The sequence below is a fragment of the Tiliqua scincoides genome, chromosome 1 (assembly GCF_035046505.1).
Source record: "Tiliqua scincoides isolate rTilSci1 chromosome 1, rTilSci1.hap2, whole genome shotgun sequence".
NCBI lineage: Eukaryota > Metazoa > Chordata > Lepidosauria > Squamata > Scincidae > Tiliqua > Tiliqua scincoides.
The window spans coordinates 298,063,818-298,073,042 of record NC_089821.1 but is presented as its reverse complement, the minus strand read 5'-3'; the positions used below and the strand labels follow the sequence as shown (position 1 = coordinate 298,073,042).

The 9,225-nt window shown below is 42.5% G+C and overlaps 1 pseudogene; it reads right to left on the bottom strand.

Moving 5' to 3' along the window:
• Window positions 1–8,087: 8,087 nt before the first annotated feature.
• Window positions 8,088–8,207, bottom strand: LOC136637907 (5S ribosomal RNA; annotated as a pseudogene).
• Window positions 8,208–9,225: the final 1,018 nt, after the last annotated feature.

The following is a 9,225-nucleotide window of genomic DNA, read 5'->3' as shown; positions in this document are numbered from 1 at the left end:
GCCAAGTGGTGTGGCTGTAATGGTGATTCCCCCCCCCCCCAAGTAGCAGCTTGTTTAACCCTCCATGCACATAACTACCCTGTTAGTTTCACAAACCACCAAAAACTGGGTCACAAACCAATGGGTGGGTCCCGAATCCACAGTTTGAGAACCACTGTATAGGCTATGGCTACCACCACCAGATCCAACAACCTGGATCATTAATAATATCAGTTTCTACCGCCTGACAAGCATGTAGCAACTTTCAGTAAGATTCAGGTTACAATATTTCCTGAACTTAAATAGGAAAGACTAAAGTACTGAGAACTAAAGCTGCATGCTGAAAAGAAGTTCTGTTGAGGAAGGAAAATGTAAATAATAAGCAGGTTATTTAAATGAAGAAAAAGATGGTTTTTCTAATACTGAGCTAATCTGTTACATATGGCTGAGTATTCTGTAATCAGGACATCTATAATCTTGTAAAATGGAGCTGTACCCTGCACGTGCCTGATCTTGTCTGATCTCGGAAGCTAAGCAGGGTCAGGCCTGGTTAGTACTTCGATGGGAGACTGCCTGGGAATACCGAGTGCTGTAGGCTTATACCATAGTCTTTTGAGACTGAAGGTTGCCAACCATCGATGGTCTAGAATAAAAATCATTTTTGTAAAGTCACCCTCCTCATCTTATAACATTCTACACAATGAAATTGATTTGCAGTTGGTTGAGAATGACAAACTTCCATGAGTACATGCGTTATGAGTTATTAGGTACAAGATTTAGGTATAGGATTCTCATTGTGTTTCAAGCTACAAAGCCCATCTTCAAGGAAATAGTCAGGACTAGAAACTTGTACTTACATTCTGGCATGTTTGATTTTTTTTTTATTACCTTTTTAAACAGAGGACAAGCCAGGACATAATCAAGACTTAGAGCACAATCCTAACCAGGTGTACTCAGAAGTAAGTCCTATTTTGTTCAACGGGCTTACTCTCAGGAAAGTGTGGTTAGGATTGCAGCCTTAGAAAAGGATAAATTATGTGGAAAAGTAGATTGAGAATTCCACTTCTCCACTCAATGCTAGGCTTCATGGGTCATCCAGTTCCCTTTACCCTGAGGAGCCCATTGCTACTACCTCCCCTACTATAGGATGCAGAATGTGCCCCCTTGGAGCACATGCATTGGTAGGAAGGATCAAGGAACCAATCCCATCCAACTTTGTAGCACTGAGGCAGCTGTGTGGTGGTGGTGGGCAATCATGAGGCCTCCTCAAAGTAAGAGGATGTTTGTTACCTTACCTTGGTAAGGTAAGGTTTGTTACCCCTGCTAACTGGGTAAGAGGCACTTTTTAAGTGGGTGCTCTTCTTTTATTTAGCCCAGGGAGAGTAACTGGCCCTCCTCACCCCAGCACTGTCTTTTCTAGTGACTGTTTGCTGGTATTCTTTTGCATCTTTTTAGGTTGTGAGCCCTTTTGGGACAGGGAGCCATTAGTTATTTGATTTTTTTCTCTCTGTAAACCGCTTTGTGAACTTTCCACTGAAAAGCGGTATATAAATACTGTTAATAATAATGATAATTGGGGCTGCGCTTGGTCTCCGAGTGTTCTGCCTGGAGGCAAGCTGTGCAGCATGACCTTTCCCAGTTTGAAGAGACACTTTGCCAACAGACTGAGGCAAAGAGGCAAAGAAGGAAGGCCCATAGCCAGGGAGACAGACCAGGGACAGACTGCACTTGCTCCTGGTGTGGAAGGGATTGTCACTCCCGGATTGGCCTTTTCAGCCACACTAGACGCTGTGCCAGAACCACCATTCAGAGCATGATACCATAGTCTTTCGAGACTGAAGGTTGCCAACAATTAGTGGCTGAATCAGTGCTGAAAAGTTGGATAGGATTGGGCCCTTAGTTACTGTAGAATTGGGGCTTTGGATTGTAAGACTGATGGTGCCTGGCCTAGATGCCTTTAAATGGATTTCAGACAAATTGCTAGAAGAAACATCCATCACAGGTTACAAGCCATGATGGGTATGTGCAACCTCCTGATTTTAGAAGCAGACTCCTTCGACTGCCAGATGCAAGGGAGGGCACCAGGATGCAGGTCTCTTGTGGTCTTGTGTGCCCCCTGAGGCATTTGGTGGGCCGCTGTGAGATACAGGAATCTGGATAGATGGGCCTTTGGCCTGATCCAGTGGGGCTCTTCCTATGTTCTTATGTTCTTATCTTGCAAAGTACATGTAAAGGTCACCTCTGTCTATATTCTTGTTTAACTAATTTCTCATTGACACAATGTTTTCACATGCCTTTAGCTGTATCAGTATCATTATTATTAATTTTATCACACAATGTTGTTTTGAATGGTAAAAATAATCATTAGGACTATGATGAAATCTATATGTATAGTTACTTTTTCTTTCTTTTTTCCATTGAACCATTATTACTTCTGGGGTTTGCAGATCCTTCCTCACCTTTTAGATATGTTCATTAAATTTTTATCAAGGATATGGAATGTTCAAGCAAACCATGATCAGACATGCCTGAAGAAACTCTGCAGTTTTAGCTAAAAGATCTGCAATTCCCAGTAGGCCTGAAAGAGTCACATTGGGAGCAGTTGCCCAGCCTTTCAGGAGATGCGCATTCCCTGAGCTAGTCAGTCCACAGCTGCATGGATCATGGAAACTCCTTGGTCTTGGGCCTCAGAGAACTCTGTGTTGCTGAGTTAGAGCCCAATCTTGAGCTCTTTAGTCCTGGTGGTACGAGTGTACTGCCTGTGCTAGGTGCTACAAATATACCATAAGGCATGCCCACAACACCATGTGCCAACTCAGCACTGGTGCCAGCCCAGCGCCAGTCAGTGCTGAGCCCAGCGCTGGCTGGATGCTGCCTGGAGCTAGGTAAGAGCCACCTCCAGGTGGCGGTGAAGGCCTTGGAGGCCAGGCCAGGCATTCCAGAATGAGGGTGAGGGGAGGCAATGAGGGTGGGAGGGGCGGGAATGACAGAGCTCTGCTATGCCCAGTCCTGAATACTGTGTCGCACTGGAAGGCCTAACACAGAGTCTCTCAAGTCTGTGCAAACAAAATGCTGGCACACACTTGAGAAGCCCCATTGCTGGGCTTGGGCCTTTTCCCGGAGGAAGAGGACAAAAGTCCCCCTCTGATGAGGAGACCTCGGCAGCTGCCACGGAGAATGCAACAGTGGCCTTTACTGCAGCCGATGGTGGCACCGCCTTAAGGATTTGGCTGTACTTGGTTACTTTTTCATTTTCTTTGTCTTCAGTTTGCACACCCGCAGGTGTAGCTGTTATTTCAGCATACATGATGCTTTAGAGAGTAACATATGCAAAACAGTTCAGTCCCTGTCCCCAAATTTTCACATTGAGATGATACTATATATGATAATATATATTTTAATTGTAAGTAAACATTTATTTGTGAAATGTAAATCTTAGAACATTTTACAAATTGAATTTTTTCTGAAACAGGTCAAATCTAGAGCAGTGGACTTTAACCTTTTTCATGCCACAACTCCAATAAATGAATAAATGAATGAATGGTGAGACTGGGGACCCCACTGTCAATCCTGCCCCCTTCCTGGACCCTATCCACCTACCCCAACCTTGTTACTGCCCACTCCTCGCCCTGTAATGCCCTCCCAGCACTGTTCACTGTTCCTAAATTCTCTTATTAGAGAGAACAGAGAAAGATGGAGCCTGACACTCGTGAAAGCTATTTTAGCACAATTACTAACAACCTAAGCAGGACTGGGACACAGTCTCCTGGTATCTGAAGGAGTATACCAGATGCTTCCCCCTTTAGCTGGTGGTGCTGTACTAGTCCAGTGGTCTTCAACCTTTTTCATTCCCATAAGTTGCTGCGACCCAACAACTGAGCCCGTGACCCCATTGGGATCCCAACCCCAAGACTGAAGAAGGAACGGATCTAGAGAAATAACTGCAAATGCTGTCAAATGCATTTTTCCTTGGTGAAATGAGATGCACTGTTGTGTAACTCATTTTGTTACACGAAGAGTATCAGAATGACCTAGATCCATGACAATATTCGAATGCTCTGTCTCAGATTCCAAATTTGGATTTTCAAAGTTTTCATTAACCTGGCAGCATTGAGATGTTGTTGTTGTTGTTTTTGTTATGAGATTTTTACAGATATCGAGTCCTTCCCAAGGACTTGGGATGCCTGGTTTTTATCCTACAAATACTGTCGCAAAATGTAAGCTGTTCCCAGTTACATGGCTTTTTGCAATTGATTGATGGTAATTTCTGTGGCCCAATGCTGTTCAGGTGCTCTTCAAGATGTTTTGGAATAGCACCGAGGGCGTCAATCACCACTGGTCTTCTTCTGCCACAGCCTTTCAATTTCTACTTGTAAATCTTTGTATTTTGTTATTTTTGAAGCTCTTTTTCTTCCACTCTGCTATCTGCTGGTGGTATTATTATTATTATTATTATTATTATTATTATTATTATTATTAATATTATTATTATTATTATTATTATTATTATTATTATTATTATTATTATTGCCTTTAATTTGATTGCTCACATTTGTTTCAGCACAAATACTGTATTATTTTGTTAATGTTCAAGTGGTTGATAAGGATACCCTTCTGGGACTGCAGAAACATGTAGTCAAACACACACACACACAAAAAGACAGTCCTTGTCTCCAAGAGTGAACAGATGGGAGGTGAATTTAGAAAGGACTGTACCTTTCTTTAAATGTCAGTTATTGTGTTGGATTTCATTACGTCTTTGGGACAGATGGTGATGGTTAGGATCTGGACTGGGCTTCTACCTAGAATTGACATGGCAGTGCTTGGAAAATTGTCTATCAGCTAAGATGCTTATTTTGGCAATTTGTCATGGTGAGAGAGAACAGCTTCATAGCAGTCTATGCAGATTGTGTAGATGCTATAATGGTAATGTTAGCAAATTATGTCCATGAAGCAAGAATGCAGTTAGCAAAAATCAGCATATACTAGAAAAGAGCTACTGGAACAAGTTATAAGCAGAATGTCCCGTGAGCTTTACTTTTGGATGAAAAGGTAACAACCCTGCTCGCAATTTCCAGTTATTCAGCAGAGGGCCTGACACCTATATGTGCACAAGTGCACAAACTCGGGAAATGTGATGGGCAGCCCAATCCTGAGCTGCCTGGCATGTGGGGCTGCTGCAGTGCCAAAATGGCTGCTGTGGTATCCTGAGCATGCCAGGCAGCTAGCGGCGGCTCCTTGGAGAAGGGGACATTCACTCCCCTTCGGTAAGGACATTTGGTAAGGATAGTAGCCCCGTAATGGGGCTACTTGATTCTGTGGTGGCTAGTCAGCCAGTGCAGAATCAACATGCCTCGTGTTGGGCTGCAAGGCCGGACACTGGGCTCTGGATTTGGCAGAGCTGAGCTCTGCCGGTCCTGCCCACATCCTGCCCTGCTCCGTCCCCCACTTCACCGTTCCCCTGCCCTCTGCCCACCCTGGAACGCCTTCTCCCCGCCTCCCCCTGCCCCCACTCACCTCTCTGCTGCTCAGTGAGTGGGAGAGCGCCTGGGTGGCGAACTGTGGGCCCAGCACTGGAGCTGGCCCAGTACTGGGTCCGTGTTAATGCTTGCAAACATGCCTTATGGCCCATTTGTGCACAGTGCACACTGGTGGTGAGCTGCTGCTCACAGAGCAGGATTTGGCCTTGAAACACCAAATTCCCCAGCTTCTGCAAGGAGAAAACTCATGCATGTGCAGTTTGTTTATGCAAAGTCTCTGTTCAGAACTTACATGGTCACAGGCCCCTGACTGATATCCCACAAGGCCCAACATGTAGAAACACCCCTGTTTAATATACATACTTGGGCATACAGTGTGCCAAAATAGCATCCAGCTACATACAAACCCAGCGACGTGCTTCATGGTTCATATGGTGACTACACTGATTTTTATTTCTCTACAGTATTCTTTATCTATTAGTTATTCAGCAAAGGCATTTTTCTGTTGCTTTCTCTGTGCTCCGACTGGTTTACTCACAATAATGTAGATTCAAAAATCAGAAGAAAACCCTAAAGTTGCATCAGTGAACTAAGCAACTGAACAATTGTTAATTATGAGCATCAAATTTTTTTTTCCAAAAGCCTGCTAATATATCAACAGCCAGTTTTACCAGAAACATAGCAAATGCATTAGTAGAATGATTTTTACTCATGTAGTGTACCTGAAAAAATAAATAACATGAGGGCAGAAGCGGACCATTCCCAAGCCTCAAGGTCCCCACCCCTAACCTAAACAATGTTGAAACAGAAATAAAAAGTTCCTTGACACATACCACAAAACCAGACAGAACTAGACAAGCCCCATTGCTGTTCAGTGTTGCTATTTGTGTGCATAAAGTTAGTGCATTTTGATGAGTCATAAATGGTCACTTACAGGGATGGGACTGAACTGCCAGTGTCTGGAAGCTAACATCCTGCAGTGTTTGTCTAAACTGGACAAAGGATTCACATTTTTCTCACTTTCTCATCAATGCCCACACTTTCCAGGGCTGACATCTGCGGCAACCCATCCTTTATTCTACCAAAGAGTACAGCAAACTCATATGCTCCTGTTTCCCCAAAACAAGGACAAATGTAACAATGGACTAACATAAAACAACAGGGAAGTGATCTGATACATGCATTGACTGAATGGGTCCAGACACGTTCCTCTTCAAAGAGATTTGAAATAGTTTCCCAAAACTCCCCAAGAGCTTGATAAGTTAAAAATAGAAAGATAACATCAGGCGTTGCCTTTTTTATTTTTATTTTTTATTTATGGGTCTTTTATGACTTTGAAAGTAGAGCATGCTTCACAGCTAGATTTGTTGCAGTGCATGTTCGCAGCTGAAAACTCTGAATGAAATAAACTACAGATTTAAGAATTCTGTAGGTCAGTGGTTCTCACACCTTTAGCACCGGGACCCACTTTTTAGAATTAGAATCTGTCAGGACCCACCAGAAGTGATGTCATGACTGGAAGTGACATCGTCAAGCAGGAAAATTTTTAACAATTCTAGGCTGCAGTCCTACTCACACTAACCCAGGAGTAAGTTCCATTTACTATCATTGTTAAAAGCATATACATAGCAGCTTGTTAAAAGTACAGGTCTGTAACATTTTCCCAAATGCATCAAGACTATATATTAAAAATAAAATATTGAAATGAATGAGGACCCACCTGGAATGGGCTTTTGACCTACCGAGTGGGTCCTGACCCACAGTTTGGGAAACACTGCTATAGGTCTTCTGAGAGGATGATGATGATGATGGTGTGTGTGTGTGTGTGTGTGTGTGTGTGTGTGATTACATATGATATATGTAAATTTTCCAAAGTACCATCAACATTTCTGCAGTAATGTTCAGATCAATAAAAAAAAAAACTTCCTAGAAAAATAAGTTGCCAATGTAAAGCTCTTCTAAGATAATCCTGTTTTATACCCCCCCACTTCTCTGTGCAGTAGAAAATTCCAGGATAGCCTTTTCCAGTGCCAGCTTTCTTGTAAAGACAAAGTAGTGGAGACTCACCGCAGACTCTCGCCTACAAGTCAGTCTCACAAATAAGTTGAGGGCAGGTTTTGAGCAAAAAAAATATTTGGGGGTTAAACTTAGGGGGGTGTCTGAATTTAGTTTTGACTGATTTTACCCAAGGCCAGATCCTGAAAAATAACTTACCATTAATTGTTACCTAAGAACTGTACAGTCTCTAATTTATTAAAAATATAGTAAAAGATCATAAAATACATTTTTATTCTTTTTAAATTCTGGTCTTCACCACCTTTTTGTAAACACTATCCATGCACTGTAAACAACATACCAGTAGAACAGTGGTTCCCAACCTGGGATTCATGTACTCCTAGGGGCACTCAACAGGACCTTTAGGCGTACTTGAAAAAGAATGGAATAATGGCAGAAAAAGGCAAGTCATGCTCCACAGTGCTTTGCAGGGTCAGCAAGGCAGGAAGGACGGTAGCTAGTTGGCTGTGAAAGCCCCACCAATAGCTAGTTTTTGGTCATCAATTCATGTATGCACCAGTGATTGAAAAAAAAAATGGTTGGCAACCTTCAGTCTCGAAAGTCTATGGTATAAGCCTACAGCACCCGGTATTCCCAAGCGGTCTCCCATCCAAGTACTAACCAGGCCTGACCCTGCTTAGCTTCCAATATCAGACAAGATTGGGCATGTGCAGGGTAACAGTTGCTGCCAGTGATTGAAAACCAGCACAGTAAAAAAAAAAAAAAAAAGTGATTGAAAACCAGCACAGTAAAAAAGCTGAAACATAATATGGAAAGTGATCAATCATCCAGAATTTCTCAGCACACTTCTGCCGCAAAACAGTGCAAAGGCAGAGTCTTCTGTTCTTCAAACAGATAAAAAGAGAAAATATTGTGATAAATACATGGGCTTTCATATAGAAGAGATGAGGGCTTGTATTATTAATTACAAACATTTTGCTAATATGAAGGGTACAATTTATGGAAATGGGCTGCAAGGGATATGCAAGTGAAAAAGGTTGGGAACCACTGCAGGAGAACCATGAATCAAATCCACCTTTAAGGTGTTCTGGTGTGTTAAGCCAGAAGCTCTACATACAACGTACAACCCATAACACATAACTGAGAGTGTGCAATTCAATTCACAGCAGAGAGATGCAGCTGCATATATTTGCAACTCTTTTTACTTAGAAGTAGACCCACTGCTTTCCATGGGTGTTATTCTTAAGTGATGGTGCACTGAATTGTAGCCTGGGAAGGAGGGTCCCATCCTGGTGTTTCAAAAAACAGACCTGCTTTGCAACCATTTGCAAAGCAGAACCAGGCTGCAGCAGAAGGAAGGAGATTAAAAGGTTAACTTTGGCTGGAATTTCTCAGTTGCCCTCTCTGCCCTGCCTGCCTGGTGCCTGCCTGCCTGCTGCTTGAAAAACTTGGTGGCTGTCTGTCTGCCCCTTGAGAAAGGAAACTGTTCAGAATTGAAAGGCTCTGCTCTCTGATTGACCCGGAGAGAAGGCAAAGTGAGAATTGGAGCTTGATTACTTGGCAAAAATTTCAGGTATTATAGGCGAGTATCTACAGTATGTAGTTATTATAATATTTTTATTTACTAATATAAATAACAACAACAACAACAACAACAACAACAGGTATTTATATACTGCCTTTCTTGGTCTTTATCCAAGACTTTATTCAAGGCGGTTTACATAGGCAGGCTTACTTAAATCCCTTATTA